This window comes from Manduca sexta, chromosome 26 (assembly GCF_014839805.1).
Source record: "Manduca sexta isolate Smith_Timp_Sample1 chromosome 26, JHU_Msex_v1.0, whole genome shotgun sequence".
Classification (NCBI taxonomy): Eukaryota; Metazoa; Arthropoda; class Insecta; order Lepidoptera; family Sphingidae; genus Manduca; species Manduca sexta.
In genome coordinates, this window is record NC_051140.1 from 17,111,353 (window position 1) to 17,134,124 (window position 22,772).

At 27.3% G+C, this 22,772-nt stretch overlaps 3 long non-coding RNA genes across 3 annotated transcripts in view; 2 read left to right on the forward strand and 1 right to left on the reverse strand.

Moving 5' to 3' along the window:
* LOC119190808 overlaps positions 1–22,772 on the reverse strand; it is a 31,790-nt gene that overhangs the window by 4,454 nt on the left and 4,564 nt on the right. The window lies entirely within an intron of this gene.
* Positions 7–15,327, forward strand: LOC119190810. Its single transcript, XR_005113150.1, has 2 exons — positions 7–9,335; positions 9,368–15,327. It is a non-coding gene; the product is annotated as an uncharacterized LOC119190810 (long non-coding RNA).
* On the forward strand, positions 17,411–20,587 carry LOC119190809. Its single transcript, XR_005113149.1, has 2 exons — positions 17,411–18,254; positions 18,637–20,587. It is a non-coding gene; the product is annotated as an uncharacterized LOC119190809 (long non-coding RNA).

Here is a 22,772-nt window from a genome sequence, read left to right on the forward strand (position 1 = left end):
TAAAATAGGTAATTAATTTCGTAGAAGCATTATATTAGGTACATAGTAGCTAATAAATAGAAAATTAGCCGATTTTGCTTTCTAGTGTAATATTTATTTGTAAAAGTAACAAAACAACTATATTTTATCGTTGAAGGAAAAGTTACGTCAAGGTCAATTGAGTAGGTTGAATATAGTAGGTTGAAATGTGAGAGTATTAAAAAGAGAGTCCCACTCAAGTGTGTGTAGTTGTTTAGTCATAATACCTAAGTATTATTGTTGTATTTTATATATTATTAGTAAATATCAAACGGTCTTAATAATAATCGAAGTAGGTAATTTTGAACAGAATAAAGTATACCTAAAATTCGAAAATACAAAATCTTGGGTCGAAGCGTGTAGAACGATTTTAGTCGTGAACAATATAAATACATCTACTATGAAATATGTAGTACATTTAGGTAAATACTCTGCATACGAGTAACCGTATAAATTCACGATAAGATTATGAGAACGGAATAATTTACCATGCAAATGAAAGAACAATGGATGTTACTAACAGCTGTACAAGTCTGTTTTGAAACGACACGTAGGCACACGCAAAATTTCATGACTAGAATCTAAGTATATTTAATACGGCAGTGTGTATATAAATACGTAATATTATTTAACAGTAGGTTGGATTAAAGTTATAATGCGTATATTATATAAAATACAGAAATAGCGGATTTCTTTTCATCAAAAATGTGTTAAAAGTTTTGACGTATAAGTATATGAACAGCTGTTCAATAAGATATAGAAAATAAATATGAATGGTTTGGGCGTGTTAGATAAAGTGGTAGAGACAGTAGGACGTCGAGTACTTACTTGATATATCTTCAATACGTAATATTATAAATCAGTAGGTTGATTCAAGTTATAACGTATATTACGTAGAAATACGAAGCCGAATGAAACGAAACATAAAAAATTAAAATGGCGGATTTTTATTTATCTTATCAATGACGTGTAAAAAGTTTTGAGGTATTTATATGAACAGCTGTTCAATAAGATAGAAAAATAAAAATTCCAAATTACAGATAGTTGGGCGTGTCAGATAAAATGGTAGAGACGGGTAGTCGAGTACTTGATAAATCTGTTATTTTAGGTATTGTTATCTTGAATATGCAATAATGCAGTATGTTTTTTTAACAGTGATTTATGAGAATTTTGACAGGGAAACAGTTTATTGATTATCTAAGAAATACAATATAAATGTACCAAATTAGGATGGATTGGGCGTCATATAAAATAGAGACAGTAGGTAAAGTGTTTGACTATATAGTAATTAATCTTGCATTATAAGTATTGGTGTCTACGATATTCGAAAGAACAATACAATTTTATTTTTAACATTGACATATATATATATATATTTTTTATATTTAAGCAACACTTTATTTTTTATCGAAAATATAAAACAAAATTGTTATAAAATATGGAAAGAGGTAGGGCGTGGCGGATGCAATGATAGGGACAGTAGACAAAGTCGTCGACTATTTGATTCTTTTTTAAATAATTCTATCTGCAACATTCAATAGTTTAGATTTTTTTAATTCAACAATTACGTATGATGTTTTTACATTTAAACATAATAATAGGTAAATTAATAAAAAATGAAACAAAAATATTTCAAATTACGGATAGTTTGGGCGTGTCAGACGAAATGGTAGAGACAGTAGGCAAAGTTGTTGACTACGACGTGAAGTGTGAACCATTTATTTTTACTGTTTAATATTAAATAATACGTAGGGATTTTTAATTTTAACAATGACATTAAATTCTTGATTTTGAAAATAGCAATAAGTCATTTAATATCAAACAAAAGAAACAAAAATATTCCAAATTATGCATAGTTTAGGTTGTCAGATAAAATGGTAGAGACAATAAGTAAAGTCGTTGACTACTTGTTATATTCTTTTTTGTAGGAGGTCGTAGAAACAAAATTGTGAACATATTTAATAATACAGCAGACAGATAATTAGGTATTAAAGGAATAAATTGGGAAACGTATAAGAAATATATTTTGGATCACTGACAAGGAATTTTGAATAAATTTATCTAAAAAAATCTGTAGAAATTAAAAGTTTAAATTAAATTTCTAATATTTTATGACAAATTATTTCTTAAATTTTTATTGTGATTGTATGTATTTAGTACTCGGTAGGTTATTTTATTTATCACAAAGTTAAAAACGTTCGTATTAAGTTTATTAAGCATCAAAAGAATACAACTATCAGGTAATATTATTAAAATAGGTTCAATTAGCTTTTATATTTATTTTATACAATATGTACCGACAAAAATGTTTGGGAGAATGAGTAATCGTAGGAAAATATAAGGTTTTTATTATTTATACTAATGTACGGAAAACTGAATATTTATTAAAATTAATATTTTATGCATAAGACGAATACAACCATCAGATAATCTATTGAAATATAATTAGGTTGAAATAGGTTTTATATTTATTTTAATTTATTATCTACCGACAAACATTTTTGAGAGAATGACTTATCATAGGAAAACATAAGTTTTTTTTTATTATTACTAATGTACTTAAAATGTACTCTGACAACTATTCAACATTTATTTAAATACTTTATATTATGCATAAAACGAACACAACTATCAGATAATATAATTCCATTGAAATTTAATTACAAAGTTTAAAGTTATAGTTATTTTAGTTTATTATCTACCGACAAAAATATTTGGGAGAATGACTTATCGTAAGAAAATATAAGGTTTTTATTATGACTAATGTACTTAAAATGTACTCTGACAACTTTTGAACACTTATTTAAATTCAAAATATTATGCATAAAACGAACACAACTATCAGATAATATTATTCCATTGAAATATAATTGGTTGAAATAAGTTTTATATTTATTTTAATTTATTATCTACCGAAAAAAATGATTATGTGAATGACTTATTGTAGGAAAATATAAGGTTTTATTATTACGTATGTACTTGAAATGTACTCTGACAACTGTTAAACATTTATTTGAATACAATATATATATATATATATATTTACGTTATACAAACAGCCAACTTGTAATACATCGATATCATGATCGAGTTATATGTTCTAGAAGTATACACATATACAAAATTAAATTTTAAAATACTACAGTTACGGTTTACTTGTTCAGAACAACAGAAACATAAATTGGAGGTAGACAAACTAACGCCATACAAATTTGAGCCTTTAATAAAAGACTTTAATACATCTAAAAAATTTATAGTGATTAAGATTTTTTATGTAAAAATGATATTTTTGTATTTTATAAGAAAACTCAATACCTTAAGGAGAGTCTAATGCTACGAGAATATATAGGTATAAGAAAATTATTCACAATATGTTTCAAAAAAAATATTTGATTGGTTTTATTAGTTGAGTTTAACATTAGTAGGCAAAGACAAAAATTACATTCGGTGATTTATTCGTTATAAAAAATTTGGGGTTCACGTTGATTAAACTACATAACTTACATGTTTTTTAATTAATTTAGGACACAGTCATTTACTAAATTAAATTACGAGCTATGTATACAAAAAGGCCTATAGGGCCATTTATAATCATTAAAATTAGATACCAGCTAACAATAACGAGCAAATGATTGGACGTTAAAAATTATAGTAATATTTATATACGAAAAGAATTAGGAAATAAGAAAATAAATATTACAATTAATGAATAATAATACCAGCCAGTATTTATTTATTTTTAATTTCGCCGTATTATACGTTTTCTTTATATTAAACGCACATCTATATACCAAAAAGTACGCAATATTTAACTGGGTTTAGTTACATAAGTATACACGTATTTGTAAATTAAAGTTTCGTATAGGATAGGATATTAATAGCAGCCACGTATTTTTTTAATATTAAAAATAAAAAAGCTTGGATATAACCCTATCGTAGACTAATAAATAAGAGACGGGAACCATTATTAAACCAAAGAAAAAAGAAACAATATCGAAGGAGATTTCAATTACAAGAAAATGTTGGTCGTATGAGGTGCAATAATATTATCATTCGCAAATATAAGTTATCTTATATTATGTAACATAATCGAAACGCAAAATAAGTACTTAATAAAATAGGCAATTTATTACTATGAAGAGTAGACTCAAGAAAGATTTGTAATCATTGTTTTTTTTAATTGGCCGAATATACCTTTTTCAATAATTAAAAGGTTTTAAAATTAAATAATGGATAATAATATGTAGGTAAGATTAAATAATATATTTTTTAAAGAAAGAAAATGCGTAAATATTGACCCCAAAGTTATTACAGATTCGTGATATCAACAGGAAATGTGATACACAAATTAAATTACTTATAGGCGCAAACATATTACTTACATACCTACATATAATATATTTTTATTTTTCTCTACATTCTCAAAGTACAACATAAAGCAAAGGACAGGAAAAGTTATTATTTATTAGAAAAGTAAGGACGAAAATTATGATTAAATAAACAGTTAACACTTAGAATTTTACGAGGACATTTCAAGCATCTTATTAGTAAATAATTATTGAAAAACAGGAGCGTGAGTTACTAATATGTATTCGATAGATTCTTTACAAACGCAAATATATATTTTTATTATATTTTTCATGTATAGACGAAATAAGTATATGATACATTAAAAAGATAGAATTAGTTCGTAAAGATGAGAATAGAATTATTTAAATAGCTATTACTGATAAATGAAAGATATTTATTTACTCTAACCTAACTGAAGTTTTGTCATATAAAAAATAGGGAGTGATTTAAGAGTAGGTAAATTTATCCAAAAAGAGAGCTAAGTACTTATAATGTATAATATTTTTTATGAAAGTTTTGAAACAGAAGAAAGATTATGCAACAACGATGCAAAAATAAAGAGGCAGGAAGAAGATTGTTTATATTTAGGTAAATTGCTTAAAATACTTGAGTTACAAATCATAGACACATTATTTTGATTTACCAATTGTGATGATTTTTTATCGTACCAAACATTTATATTAAAAGAGGTAGGGTCAGGGAAAAACTATATTTTATGGTCACAATTATATTTTTTATTTTATACTATAGTTAGGTACCAATAATTATGTAACAATGTTAGAGAAAATGGATTTATTGGAAAATAAGAGAGAAAGCTTTTTTGAAAATTTAAATTAAATTGCTCCTTAATCAATAAACAGCGGGTATTCAAAATAATTTAAACTATCTAGTAATAAAATAGGCGACTATAAATATTGTGTAGATAAATATTGAAATAAGAACTTAAAACCGTACACATATACATTTTACCAATAGCCAAACAAATTTACATACATAACAATATGCAAAGGTGTACCAGGTTGACAGCTCTTTTTATAAAAGAAGCTATAACAATAGATAGGAATAACGTATTCCGAAATCATTAGAATTTATGGTGGAATTAAAATACACACTTTTATTTGTAGAAAAATTCCAATTACCTGATTTATTCATTGGAAATACATGATATTTATTTTTATCTCAATAGGAAAAAGGATATGACGTATAATATGAAAATATACAAATATGTTCCGCGGTTCTTAAAATAGGATTAACCACGGATAGGAAGATCGTATTTAGGCATAAAAGATGCCTTTGTAATATTTGTAGGAGATATATGCAAATGCTAAATTTAAAAATTTACGAGGTACTAAAAAAATTATTAGCTATAAGTAGTATAAAAAAGAGTACAAAAATAGAGCATTCTATACATACAAAGCTACAAATACCTACATTATATATTAAACGTAGACATAAACCAAAATACATCCTGTAAAATATAGAAACGAATATTAAAAAAGGTTTCCATAAAAGAAAATGACGATTTGAATACAGTAATTACGTGCATTTCTAGTGATATTTATACTAAGTAAGAAAAAAATTCGAGAGGACGTTTAAGAAAGCTTACAGCACGATAATTTTAATGTTACAAAGATATTTTGATCCCTTTGTCTGTAATAGCAAAGTGTAATATATTTATTATTATAATATAGGTACCTACTCTACGATACCCAATATCACATAGAGGTGAAGTTATATATCGAAATATATATTATTCTTATTACGAAGTCGTAATATAATATACAAAAAATCTGTAACATGTGATTATAATATTTAAATGAGAAAGTATACAAAAGAGTTCTATAAAAATTACAAGAATATGATAATTTTCGTATGAACAAAATATTTTAAATATATATATAATACAATATTCGATAAGGTAGTTATATAATAAATTTATTTTAAGTTATATAGTATATTTAATAATTGACTCCTGTTTAGTCTGACAAATATGGATTCTAAACAAATTTAGAATGCAAGTTGAAAGGGTTAGGATGAATTGAAAATTGAAAAGCTTAGAACAAATCGATAAGGTAATGCAGAGGGACAGCGTGACAAATATAGTTACACAGTTAACTAAAAGTTCGAGACACATTGAATACGAAAAATATTATAAAACAAAAAGGAGAGTAGAGCCTACACAGATTTTTGAGAAAATCGATTTGACTAGGTACGGACACGTTTATTTTTATTTATCTATTATAATGATGATAAAGATTGTTTTACAATAAAAATATTAGAAACAAAATAAATATTTTATATATATAATTGTATCAAATAAGTTGGAAATAGCTAAGCACAAGAAGCAAGAGTTATTTATATTGAGTATTACTCAAACGAAATTCCATCCGAAAGCGGTCATCGAATTCCATTCAAAAATAAAAATGAATATGAAGATTATTATGAGATACTACTTATTTATCCAAAATTGAACATATCACTGACTTACCAGATGAATTATTATACTAATAAATACAATACGTTCAATATTGCTATAGCGGAATATTATACGTTTTAAATTTATGTCAGAAATATTATATCTTATACCTATTTGTAGAAAACATTTTATAAATTGTATGAACTTAAAGTATTGAAACACAATTTATTAATTGATATAAGTTCTATGGAACGTAGTATGCAATCTAAACTATTTATATTCATTTAGAAGTATCATAGGTCGAGATCCCTTTAGCATTGTTGATTATATGAAAATATTAAGGATTAGTTCATTTAGAAGGTATGAAAGAGGCAGAAATATGCGTAAATATTCGGTTTTTATTTATTTTCGTTATGTAGTACAGTCTAAATTTTGATCATTTTTTTTTATTAATCGTTGAGTGAGAAGTGGTTAAGTGTTGAGAGTGGATTTGTGGGTTTTGTGCAGTGTTTTATACAAAAGAGGTTAAATATACTAAAGTTCGTTTACGATTTAAATTCATACAAGTTTTCATAATAAAAAATAGTTATTGGGAGGTGTCGTGTAAAATTTATTATTGAATTATTATTTTAACTATTAATAGTAATTTAAAGGTGCTATAGTGGGTGAAAAAAATTGAAGTTATTTACTAACTAGTTAGCGCAAAATAGCCTTGGAAAAGTATAGAATTAGTGATTCATAGCGTGACCTCTACGTAAAATTTCACAATACAATGTAAAAGTTTGAAATAAGTGAAGTGTAAAGTTCAGAGCCTTATTAATTTATTATTTTCATGTGTGAAGTGATAATTAAATGAATGTGTGTAAAAGTTAAAGTGAGTTAGAAATATAATATCTGATATATAAAGTTTGATCCTATGAGTATCGTGTCATTGTTATTTAAAAATAGAACAATAAAAATTAAAACATAAAAATAATTTATTTGACAGCTTAGCAAATGATTCCATTTCATTTTTAAATTCAAATTCCGAATTCTTACATAAAACATTATTTTATAAGGACGACTACAACGAAATAATATTATGTTATGTTTCAAAGTAATAGGAGCCACGTATTTTTATAAGTATAGAATTGTATATTCATGAAAAAATATAGTAGGCGAAATAACTTGTTTATGGAAGTGATAGGACACTCATAAAAGATATTACTGCGACTAGAATAGACAAGCATACATCTTTAATATAGTAAATGATATAAACACATAAGACATTATATAGGCTATGAATTACTGATAATTATTTTTTCAAACGACAAACAAACAGACGGCTATGCGGCAAGTTTTCGAAAAGTATATATAAAACTGATATATTATATGTAGTATACCTGATTATAGTTTTTGATATAAATAGTGAAATATTGTGCTACATTCGTACGGAATTTCATGTTGTGATATAAGGTTTGAAATAAGTGGTGTGAATATTATTTGGGTTATTTAGTAGCTTAAAATTGATAATTAGGTAATTTAAGTGTCAAAATTGATGACGAATTTGAAATAGTAAAACGTGCTTTATTTCTGAATAAAATTTCATAATGTGTTATAAAAGTTTGAAATAAGTGACGTGATAAGTGTGGCTTTATTTATTATTATTATTCTATAGATCAAGCTAAGGATGCAATAGTGCGTGAGAGGAAAGCAACACTTAATAAAGTGTGAATAAAAGATAGCGTTTGTTAAATTAAATACAAAATTGAAACAGCGAAATATGACGCATCATGTGGATAAAATTTCATAATATGATGTAAAAGTTTGAAATAAGTGACGTGATAGGTGCAGCATTATTTAGTATTATTGCGTGAGAGGAAATCGATACTTAATAAAGTGTGAATAAAAGAAAACATATGTTAAATCGAATACAAAATTGAAACAGCGAAACATTACGCTATATGTAAATGAAGTAAAATTTTGCAATAAGTGAAGTGATTAATAGGTATACCTTTATTAAATATTTTTATTCAGCGGCAGAAAGTTATAATAGTGCGTGAGAAGAAATCAAGGCAGTTTATTGACATGAAAAAAAAAAATAAAGTAATTAAATAGTGATGAATAGTGCTATATCTGAATAACATGTTTATATGATATACAAATTTGATTTAAGAGACGTGATACGTGCGGCATTATTTTATTTATTATTCTATAGATCAAGCTAAGGATGCAATAGTGCGTGAGAGAAAATCGATACTTATAAAGTGTGAATAAAAGATAGCGTTTGTTAAATTGAATACAAAATTGAAACACCGAAATATGACGCATCATGTGGATAGAAATTTCATAATATGATGTAAAAGTTTGAAATAAGAGATATGATTAATAGGTACAGCTTTATTTAATATTATTATTCAGCGGCACAAAGTATAATAGTGCGTGAGAGGAAATAACAGTTTATTGACGTGACAAAATTTATAAATTAATTAAAACAGTGATGCATTGCTCAATATCTGAATAAAATTTCATAATACGTTATAAGTAAAGTTTGATATAAGTGACGTAATAAGTGCGGCATTATTTAGTATTATTATTCTTTAGAGCAAGCTAAGCTTGCAATAGTGCGTGAGAGGACATCAGTATCTACTTTATTAAGGGTGAATAAAAGAAAGCGCTTAAGAAACATTAAGCTATATGTGAATAAAATTTCATAATATGATGAAAATAATTGAAATATGCGACATGATTAATACGTACAGCTTTATTTCAGATAATTATTCAGCGGCGCTATATTTTAATAAAATTTCATGATGTGATATAAAAGTTTGTAATAAGTGACGTGATAGGTGCGGCATTATTTAGTATTAATATCGTATAGATCAAGTTAGGGATGCAATAATGTGTGAGAGGAATGTTATATTACATGCTAGTTAAGGAGACCGTACAATTGGAGTCATAATTAAAAAGAGAGAAACATTACGCCATATGTGGATAAAATTTCATAAATTGAAGTAAAATTTTGAAATATGCGACGTGATTAATAGGTGCAGCTTTATAAAATATTATTATTCAGTAGTACAAAGGTACAATAAAGCGTGAGAGGAAATCAAAGCAGATTATTGGCGTGACAAAATTTATAAAGAAATTAAATTAGTGATGCATATATATTTTAATAAAATTTTATAATATGATGTAAAAATTCAAATGTGATGTAATTAAATATTCTTATTTAATAGCACGAAAGTTCCATAGTGCGTGAGATGTTACTTAAAATAGTGAACCTTAGTCATTGCACATTTAGACCTAAAGTTTCAAATTATATTTAAAAGTTTGAAATACGTGAAGTGATTAAGTTATGGCATTATTAAAATTCGTTTTTTTCGTTCATGGTGTGTTTGTAATAAAATTAATGTGGTAAAAATTGAAAGTGAAACGAAATACAACTTATATCAGAAATTATATACGTCCTAGTGTCGGTGGAGGATTTATATATTTTAAAATTACTCAGAATCCATAACATAATGTATATTATGTATGATACATATTTTCATTTTAAAAGGGCATAGAGAATTTTATGAGGACCGCCGATATATTGTGTTATTATGAAGTACCCACCTTGAAGTTTTTACCAGTGATTCATCATTATTTTTTAATGTTCAGCGACAATTTTATGTATAATAATGACTAACCAAATCCTGATGACATATTAACAAAGACCAGTATTATTAGAAGATTAAATTTAATATTGACAACATAATATTAAAAACAAAGTTCCCTTACTACTAAAAAAATATTTTCGAATAATTTGGAAATTTAAATTTTTCATGGAATATACTCGAAGTGACAGCTTATGAGAGGACAGTTATGCGGCTAGATTACAAAAATATCCGTTTATGAGGATTGAAGCTAGAAAATATTCAGAAAAATCAAATAGAGTCAGCAACACTGTTAATTGGCACACATACAACTACAAACAAAACAAGACGTATTAAACAAACATTTTAGCTACTCAGCTATCTTATTCTGAAGAATTACAAAATAAACAGGGAGATATTTTATCACTAAAGTAATAAAGTAATAGCGCGACATAAGAAATTTTATCAGGATGTATTAAGATATAAATATTTACACCATGATAACAATTATTTTGAGCAAATATACAATTTATAGACAAGAAATATTTTGATGAGTTATGTGTAAATACACATTTTATGGAAATGTTTTGATGAGCTATATATTTATTTATTTCATATTCATAATCATTTACTGGCTGAATACTGATACTTATTACCTTATTTTATAATAATCTCTCCGTTAAAGAATCATTTAGATTCATGAAATTGTGCGGATTATTGATATTATTCAAGATTTCAAAAAACTACAGTCGGAACGACCCGTTATTTATTTAACAAGAACTATTTTTGAAAGAGAATATGAAGAATTCAATCGCAAATATCATCATCACAAACACGGACTCACGTGATTTTAAAACTAACACACTGAATGTATAGTTATTAGGTGAACTATATTCTAAATGCCTTGAAATTCGAGTTATTATATACACGTTTATGATGTAACTATGACATATAGTTTGCTCAACACTGCATAGAAGTCATAATAAATGATTTGCCTATACATTGTAATGATTATAGAAGTCTTTAGGCACGAATACATAACGAGAAGAGATTTGATCGGATAATTATCATTATAGAGTAATTTGCCAATTTATGGAAAATATTTATTCTTGGCTAAAGGATTTCAAAACACTACATTTCGACTACGAATATAACTAAAGAGACGTAATTTGTATTACGTGATCTTAGAATATACAAAAAGAAAAGTTTGTGCGAATTTATGCTGATAAATGGATGAGCGAAGCGTGATTAAATTTAACAAAAGCTAAGATTGCAAACTCTTCGAAGTTTTATAACTATAAAAAAATATATTACATGAATTACATATATGCTTATTTACGAGACAGATTGCATTTCCTGGCTCAGAGTAATATTTATTTAATAATAAATAAATTGAATGCAATTAATTTTATGTTATTTATCAACTAATGCGGTGGCTATTTTTATATATTGTTTGTTTATTCCTTATAGCAAATTGATATCGACATATTTAATTAATACAATAACAGGTAAAGTTTTTCAGTATTAATTACGCCGCGAATCTTAAAATAGAAGTAGGGCGGTAAACAGGAAAATTTAACTAATTGTTATTAATTACCATAAAAATATTTATGTTAAGGCAAAATTTTATTTATTTATTTCATCGTTATTTCTGTTAATTAAACTTATATTCTTATATACGTTTATAATTAAGATTCATGAAATACGTATCAAAAAATAATTGAATTTTAAAAAACATTTACGTGATCCATTAGAACATTGAGGTAATGTGACATCAAACAATATTATAATATATTTAAGTGGAATCGTTCTTCAAACTGTTATACTTAATCATTTTTCCAAATCATATTATTATTTTTTTAAAATAACTACATGTGTATTATTGGAATTGATATAATCACATATACAAGTTACATAAACAGTAAAACCCGCTTAAGACGATTTTAAAGAGACCCAATAAAAAACTCGTATTATGTGGGATATGCGAAAGAAACGTATTATGTACTAATTTTCGTGTAGGTATTGACTAAGATATTTATAATGTAATAAAGCAATAATTATTTATTTTATGTATTTCTAGATAAAGCCACATGATAATAATATTTATAAATAAATACATTACATATAGGCAATAATTTAATGCTTTTTAACCGGGCAATGAAACAAAGGTCACTCATTCAAATTCGAGGTTGTGAATAATAATATTAGGAGCGATCTTACGTTTTTTAAGCTACATAGATATTTCGCCTTACTATCAAACGTAACTTTTCCGCCCCATCAGAATTGACATAAGTTAGGACAGTCAATCTCTTTTTACGTGCTTGCCACCATAGTAAGTTTCTCTCTTTAAGACTTAGGATATATCTGACAATTTGACAAATAAATCGAATACATCTTATTATCATTATATTATCGCGTTAAAAATTTTGCTAGTTCACTATTTTGAGATAATATGCGTAAAGATGGCGTATTAAACGGGATGAATCGTATTAAGCGTGTTATAATGTATGAAAACATGTCTCAAATTGCAGAGTAATGGAAAATAGCGTATTATGCGGGAAATCGTATTAAGCGGGTTTAGCTGTATGCGTGATAGCGTAGGTAGGTAGGCAATTGGCTAACGTGGAAATTCGTTATTTAGAGTCAATTTGGCATACTATTATATTGAGTTCTAAAGGTATACTAAATATAACATAATAGAAAATTAAAATTATAACGTGATATGAATATATTGAATATTTATGTCGTGTATAATACGTGGGTTTTTGAACCGTTTAGATATTTTATCATAACTGCGTAATATATTTTTTAAAAAATAATATAATATAGTAAAACCAAATTACAGTAATATAATATGACAAGATTTTGTTTATTAATTACACGTTTTAATACAATGTTTGTTGAGTGAAAATTTCTAATAGGTGAGCTTGCTGACTTGTTTACGTTTCCAAGAGCATTATTCTTATCGATTATTTTATGAATAAAATATATTATATCTATACTTACATATTTATACAAGTTAGCAGGGATCGGAAATTAAATACTATTTTCTACTTCTCTAAAACGTTTTGATATCATATTTCGTATTTTTGATACATTAATATTATGATACCCATACTTCAGTCGAATTCCTGATTTTTTTCTGAAATAATTTTGCGGACTTACACATAAATCATTTATAGCAAAATAGGAGGAAAAAATACATGATTAAGACTGTTTTTTTTTAAACAACCTAGCAAATGAAAAGACACAATGAATATTTTTACAGAGATCATTATAAAGCGTTACAATCTTCATAAAACGTAAAGTTTTAATAACTTTTATATTCTACGATAAAACAATTATCGAAATATTACGTATTTATGTACACACTAGTAATTATTACTATTTAAATAGAAGAACAAAAAATACTTTATAAGGAAATATTAAGCGTCTTACAAAAGAAAGAACATAGAGGTATCTATTTATTAAAACTAAGAAAAACACAAGAAATAACGAACATGCCATTAGAAACCATGTATAAACATGGCGTAGAAAATATAAAATATGAAAGTATTATAACTTATGAGACTTAAAACGTGAAATATATGATGCAAATTCATAACGATTATATTAAATATTTACCTATATATCCAACACATATATATATCTAGGCATTTAAGCATAAAAAATAACAATTATACAGAATTCAAGGTGCGGCGTAAAATAAATATAAGAAACAAAGAATGCAACGTGAGATGACTATCTAGAACAAGTTAATGATGTTAAATGCAGTTTTACGTAACCAAATGTCAGTTTCACAAAGGATTACAGAATAGCGAAAGTAGTCATATTTATTAACCAAGGACTGTAGGTTTTAAATATTGGTTGATGTTTACGATACTATGAAACTGTTATCCTAAGGTTAGAACAATATTACTTGGAAACTAGGTTGAAACATATATGATTAGACAAATAGCGAAAATATACGCATCAAAATTGATATTTTAGCGTTATTATGCAAAGATGAACAAGCGGATTCCTAATAAAGAACATAATAATATGATTGTCAATTTAAAGATACTTATGAATTACCCGTCGGTTTTACTCTGAAATTATGTAATTCTTAAGCAAATGCTGATGAAAAAGAGACGTAAACATGTTGAGAAAGACGAATGAACAGGACTTTCAACTTTATACTACTAAAACTTCCAGATGTTGTAATATTGAAATATGTGACATAGAAATTTATGCTGTCAGTTTAAACCACGAAAAAAACTCATCATGAAAGTATTAGCTCTAGGCTTTCGTCTATATTTCCAAGATCAAACATCAGATATGTTATATTTTAAACATCAGGGATATTTGCATATAAGTACAAGACATCAATTTAATCTAAGAAATTTATACCTACTTTGAAAGAAATTTCTTGAGGCTTCGTCGCTATCTGTCCTCTTACACATCGGAATCAGCAAAGGACAAAACATCGCAAACGTTTGAATTGAAATATTAATAATATATACTTACTTATTTAGAGGCAACAATTTGACCCAGAATATTCGATTAAGAAATTGTATTGGTTTTCGTCCATATGAGCCTATTTAAACATAAATATACGTCAGAATGTAATAACTTTAGAGATGACAGAATGTACCAATAATTAGAAACGTACGATAACAATACTAGCCAAGGAAAGATTACTTACTAATTAAGAAATGAGTCATTAGGCTTTCATCAATGTGTACCTAGGTAAACATCACAATATAATTAACATTACAAACAACAGAATGTACTAAATATCAGAGATGTGATATATAAGATTCCGTTTCACTCAAGCAAAAATAGCTCGTAAAATAACTGCTATATCGATTACCTTCGTATGTGCCCAGCTATAGATCAGAAATAATAGAGTACATCGGATGCCTTTAATATATAGGTATAAAGATATCAATTCGGCCGAAATAATTTCGAAATAAAGTTCGTCAGTATATGACCCAGACGTCAGAAAATATGCATCAATAAAGAATCAAATATCAGAGTGCTTAATATCAACAAACATATCAATTTAACCCTAGGAATAAATATTCGTAAATATAGCGTAATTATACATTCTTCCGTATGCACAAGATTTATAAATCAGAATTAGAAATGATATCAGAAAAAAGGAATACGTTTATTTAAATATATCAATTCCATCAGCCAGAATAATCGTAAAGGAAATACCTACTGAAAATAGGTTTTTGCAACATATCATCAGCTACACATCAGAATGTATTTATATGTCGGAAATGTCAGGATGTATCAAGCATCAGAGTCCTTCAATCTAAATAAAGACATTAGACTACCCAGGCAAACAATAGGTACTCCTAAAGAAAATAGCAACAGATATTTGTCAATATGTGACCAGCTAATCAGAATGTATTTTATATCAGAAATATTAGCATTACAAAATATCAGGGTTCTTCGTTGTAAATAAAGATATCTATTCAATACAGGGAAAGAATACTTGTAAAGGAAATAACCATAATAGGGTTTCTACAATATGTAACCAGCTAAATAACAGAATGTTTAATATATCAGAAATATTAGAATGCATCAAGCATCAGAGTCCATTAATTAGAATAAAAACTTCAATATCATATATATATATATATATATATATATATATATATATATATATATATATATATATAACATTTATTAGTTCTTTTGTGTGACCAGTTAGACGTCAGATTGTACTATCAGAATGTACAGGACATAAGGGGCCCTTGAATGTATATAGAACTTCAATACCACGGAAGCAATGCAATGGAAGGAATACTCGTAAAGAAAAAACGCTACTAGGTCGTCGCCAGTATGTAAATAATTAACTTTAGAGTGTATAATTGATTTTATAGAGTATATATTTGAGATAGCATTATGTATCAAGCATCAAGTTCCTTATACGTGAATAAAGACTTCGTATCAACGAGAAACAATATTCGTAATAAAAATAGCGTTATTACTTTTTCGTCAGTACATAACCAGCTAAACATAAGAATATATTCTACATGAGAGATGAACGTACCAAAAGAACAGGTTTTACAATGTAAATAAAGACATAAGTTCAAACCACGTAAGGCTACTCGTAAGGAAAACAGGGATAATAGGTTATCGTCGTCATAACGTACCAAGGAACAGGTTTCTACAATGTAAATAAAGACATAAGTTCAAACAAGGAAAGCCTACTCGTAAAGAAAACAGGGAAAATAGGTTATCGTCGTCAGAACGTACCAAGGAACAGGTTCCTACAATGTAAACAAAGACAAGTTCAAACCAGGAAAGCCTACTCGTAAGGAAACCAGGGATAATAGGTTATCGTCAATCATGTGACAACCTAAACATCAGAATATGCACATAAGACTTCAATTTAACCCAAGAAAGAATACTTCTAAAGAGAATAGAGTTATTAGGTCTTTTTCATATCCTATACCAAATTCATCAACAGAATAATAGAGGCTATCTATCATGAGAGATGAAATTATAATATACATCTATTACCACCAAGAAAATAATAGGAAATGCATAAAACCTGCGTGGTTTAGTCAGACATATCAAAAACTTCAGAGCGCATTATTAGAAATATAAAATTTTGATAATAAAATTATGAGGCGTTTAAATGTAAATAAAAGCCATCAACTTAACTTAGGATAAGAATACTCATAGCATTAGACTTTCGTCTATTAAATTAAAATCTAGTTTAGAAACAGACGATTGAAAGTAAGTTGTAAGGCTTTATGTAAATATTGGAGTCCCTTTCCAAAATAAATTACACTGACATTTGGTTAGATATTTTTATTTCCAAGTTTGTAGGCAAGGCCAACCTTAGGAGAACGTATAGTCTTTATTAGGAAACGATTGGTATATTCATTAAAGAAATATATTGAGTAATATTTAAAATGATTAGAGAATGTAAAATTATTGAAGTTTGTAGTAGTATTTAGAGCATAGATTGTGCAATTTGAAATTTGAAAACAATGTCTCCATCATTACAAAAATAAAAAACTTAGCAGGGTATGATATTTAAGTGCTTCTAGCTTGTAGGTAATTGTTCAGGAATGCTATTGTGATAATAAACTCGCTAATACGAATATAACCAAATCGTTTTACGGAAACAAACTTCACGTGCACCTTCATTTAATTGTCGTAATCACTTTCACACGTGAATTATTGTAACTTTTGTTACGCTTTCTTGTTTACGTCATTCAAAAATGTTTTATTTTCAATAGATATCACATAAATAATCCTTACTGTGCATGAGAAATAAAACTTAAAGGTTTTCGTAGCATGAGCACAAAATAACACGGGTATATGTTTTTAGAAAACATGAAATGCTTTGACATGTGGAATTTCTTTATTTTTCGTGGTCGGTCCCTGTGCATTGTTAGATTATCGCTTAACTAATCGTTGAACAAGCTGTCACAAGATGCACCGTGGTTCTTTTAGTCGTGTGTGGTTATTTCTTGATGTTTAATGTATTTTTCTTATGTAGCGTCATTTTAATTTTCCATTAGGTAGCTTAAGTGAAAGTGTTCCACATCGCCGTAGCGTTTCCGTATACATTTTCTATGTCTAATACCTTTGCACTTTAATTAAATTTACAGGAGCTATGTCGTGTATTTACTTGAGTAACGTAATTGCCAACGCTTGTCCTGCAGAGCCCGTTATGATTCCGTGGTAACATCGTATCGAAACAATGGCGGGAGGTCTTGAGTCCGTAACTGGCAATCGTGACTAAGAAATACATTTCGGACGTCACGTGGATGGATCCCCAAATAGTCTCCAGAGTTTATTAAGGCTTTTCATCGTAAATTTAAAGCTAATTAAACTTGAAGGTATTTTTATTTTTCCCGATGAATAAATCAAAATATTAATTTAATTAACAGTTTATAGACACGCAATAATAAGCTAGTTTTAAGAGAACAGAGTTGTTGGGTTACAAAGTTATCTAAATCAACTTTGAGGCCTAATGTTAGCACTCAACCAAAACTCGTCATTGAGTTAAAATATTCCATTGGAAACTATATTTTATAAAATATATGATAACGATCGTGGTTGATGGTTACAGTTTCAAAACTGTTATATTGTATAGGACAATAAATAATTTAATGCAAAACGTGATCTAAATGCGGTCTTATTACTAACAACATTTTTATTAAATAAATTCCAACTCTGGCTACAAGAGTAGTATAATTGCTTACAATATTTAATTTTCAGATGTTTTTTATTATGTTGGAGACGTCAGGCAGGCTTTTAACGGAACGGAATCGATAGGCGATAGATTACAAATTACACTCTAAGTAAAATCTGTCAGGAGATCAGGAGCGGAATTTAGAAGAAAATTAAATAAGGCGCATAATTAGTTATCTGATCAATATAATTGTTAAAAAGTTTTTTAATTTTTGTATGCATGTATCTTTGTATGTACTCTTCAAGTCTGTGTTTAATGGAATCTTTTGAGTAAAATTTATCAATTTGGTATTGCCTAGTAGTTTGACTAAACTAATAAATTATTTTATACAACATTCAAATGAGAAATATACATATGATTTCCTACTATATCATAAAAAGTTGAGGAGAAATGAATGAACCGGGCGATGGCTAGGTTTAACACCTGATCATGTAAATTATTACATCATTATTCGACTATAATACACTATATTATGATTTATATGTATATATTTATAGAAAATTAACATACAATAGTCAGAAATAATTGTATCATTTGGGGTTCAGTAAAAGGTATCTCCACTTTACGTCTTAGAAGTAGTTTTTAATGTATATTAATGCTACTATTTTATAAAAATACTAAGTAGGTAGTGCCATTATCATGCGCCCTGTAAAGACATTAAATATATACTATATACTATAAACACATATAAGTGGTTACAAAAAGTTATATTACATTTCACAATCTCAAATAGCAAGTTGTAAGACTACTTTAAACTCTGCGGGCGTGGCTTATTTTAGTTTTCAAGTAATTAGGTAACATTTTAAAAGGCTTTTTGTTTGTAAATGATGTACCAAATGTCGCTTAAAGTGTAGGACATGTTAATTTTGCAAGTATTAGGTTAAAATTTGCTACCTACCTACATAGTTTAAATATAGTTGTACATGAAGCTAATATCATGCTACGGATAAATGATCCTATGAAATATTTGTTAAACATCTAAAGAATATGGATATCTATATATAACCAAATAAATCGAATTGAATAATTGCAAAAAATGTATAAGTTTATTTAAAGCAATCAAATATGTATTTATCTCGAAGCGCACAACTCTGATTTATTACAAAAATAATTTAACAATTTCATTAATTGTAAAGTATTTAGTAACTAGTAATGCGCAAATTAATTTAAATGAATGCAAAAAGTTCTTGGACATTGTAAAGATAAACAATATATTTTCAGAAAATAAACCAAAATATAAGTAAACTTAGTTATTTTGTTTCTTTGAAAATCATTCATTGTTAAAACCTCATCGATTTTTCCTAGTCTTTCCCCTTCTGCTTTCCGATGTTAGCGATTCTTCAAAATAGAATAGCTAGAGAGATATAAAACGAAGCAAGCTTGCTGCTACATATGCTTTTGCAAAATGCATCGACATCTAGTTCTGGCAAAGTTTTTAATCTTTGTGCTAATAAATGTGAACACGTTTGAGGTGCAGAAACAAGGAGTTGCTTTGATACATTTCTTTGTTCAAAATGGAATGCACTCGAGTAATATCTCATGGGTATTGGCTAACGAGACATTGCTTACAAACTAACACAAGAGTGACTGTGTTCTTTAAGTCCGTGCAATGTAACATACAATCATCCAATGCATAGAGACATAGTAGTATTGCAGTGTACAGTTTAAATAAATATAACGAAGCTTGATTTTTCAACATTGCAAGATGAGAATGATGAAACTAGCTCTATTTCAATTCCCTTTTCACCTTCTTACATATCCTTGCGCCTAGATTCCTGAAGCGGTAAGTAGGTCTCAATAAATACAAATATTTTTTAAATATACCATGAACTTAGGCGTCAAATGTTTTCTATAAATAATTTGGAGAATTATTTCGAAAGATTCTAAATTTTATTCAAGTTTTAAAATTAATTAACTATGTATCCTAAATTCTCTACAATTTTCTACATACTACCGCTTCAACATTACAAAGGTATTACAAAATAGAGATCATTTAGATGTTCTCTCGCGGAAGCATCATGACGACTCGATAATCTGCTGAGTTTCTTGCCGGTTCTTCTCAGTCGATTGTAGGTTCCGAACCGGTGGTAGAGTCATTTGATTATTGGCAATAAAACCTTAACAAAATAAAATAAAACAAAAAGTAAAATTTATAATATCTAATAACTAAAACTGAAAGAAGAAAGGACGAAATATGGTCCGATGAAGACGTAAATAATATAAAACAGAAGTAAAATTCGTATGAAAACATACAACTAAATATGTAATGTAATTAATTCGGTAAAAATAAAATATAGGTTCTGCAAATGTTTTGTAATTATGAAGAATAATCTAAAAACATCAAACAAAATAAAATAATAATTTTAACAACCAACAATTCGGTCAATTAAATCTAAAATTGATTTGCCAATTATGTGATTAAATCACTACTGAAATATTTTCTGTAATATAAATTAAAACTATGATTTTTGTGTTTTATTTGTTTTGCATTTTATTATTGTTATCAATAAATTCAATTTTATCAATTCATCAATTACTGTAATTATGTTTTTGTGTAAAGTAATTTATTTTAATTTTGATATTCATGTTTTCTTGTATTATGTATTAATTATTTCTTTTTAGCATGTATAATAAATACTGCAGAACCATCAAACAGTTCGCTATAATAATGAAATTGATTACGGTAACCAATCAAATAAATATAAATAAATATATCTTTTTTCACCCTATTTGTTGTTTTATTACCTTTGTCTACCTAACCAGAAACTTTAGATTGTTATAACTTTATTTGTTCATGTAAGCAATTTATAAAATATCTCATAAAAAGTTTCTGGTTTGGTAAAAATTATACCCAGAAAATTACATCATATTATACAAGACATTTACAATAATACATTAATGAATACATGCCGCCAAATTACACACAAATACATATTGCGAGATATTTCAAAGACTGTTTAAAATTTCTAAACTAAATATAAAGTTACATTTGTGATATAAATTCGATTAATGTATACACCCAAGATATGAGATCTGAAACAAACATACAAATACATTATATCAGACACAGAAAAATAATAATTTATTTCTTTTTTTAATATACTCACATGATGTACAAAACACAGACAAACAATTCATAAGAATACTATTATTCAAAGAAACAGCTGGTAATAAGAGATTTGCTACTGAATATTAATCAATTACGATTCGTAAATTAATAAAACAGTATTAAGTTTGTGTTTCATTTGGTATTGTCTACATATTTTGATTACATACAAATACCTACTCATAAACACATACGTTGAAACAAGTCAAACTTTTATTAAATTGATGATACTCACACAACCTGGGTAAGTCTAGAGCTGTAGCCTTAATCTCTTGGGGGTAGTTGGGGGTAAACTTGGATTAGCAAGTTCTCATAGCAATATATGCGCAAAAACTTCCAAATGCATTTACGCGACTAGCAATATTTTAATTCTATACAAATACAATTTGCCGTGAATTTTGCAAGTAAAAGCCTTGCTGTGATTGTTTACACGTTAAATCACTTGCGCAAGTTAACTTCTGTGCGAGTTTTGCTAATCTAAACCTCTCTACGAAGTATAGGTGTCTAAATAGATTTGGACACATGAATATATTGTACAGATATTGTAGGTATAGTCAGCCATAAAAGTAGCTATACAAATTTGAAACTTTAACAGCTTCTGACACATTAATCTCATTCGAAATAGTTTATTTCTTTATCTAAAATAAGTAAACCCTGTGAAGTTTATTTCAGTGAAGAAAAAACGAATATTAATATGGATACAAAAGTTTAAAGGCGATTTGAAATTTACTAAGCTACTTTTATAGCTGACTATACATTAGGTACAGACATGAACAATGATATGCTGAATTTCCGCCTAGTGAAAAAACTCTTTTTATATTCACTTCGAGAGAGTTCAGAGTTGCCGTCGTGACACAGAATAAATGATACTACTGACACTAGTGGAAAGAAATTTAGAGACACAAAGAGAATTGTTTGTAAAACCAGAGGTTTGTTTGAACTAGTAGCTCGATTCCCGTACCCGAAAAACATTGCAGAGCCCAAAGATTGTTTTGAATCTGGGAGCAGTGAGGTAAAAGCAAAACAGAATCATGTATATCAGGTTATAATTATTTT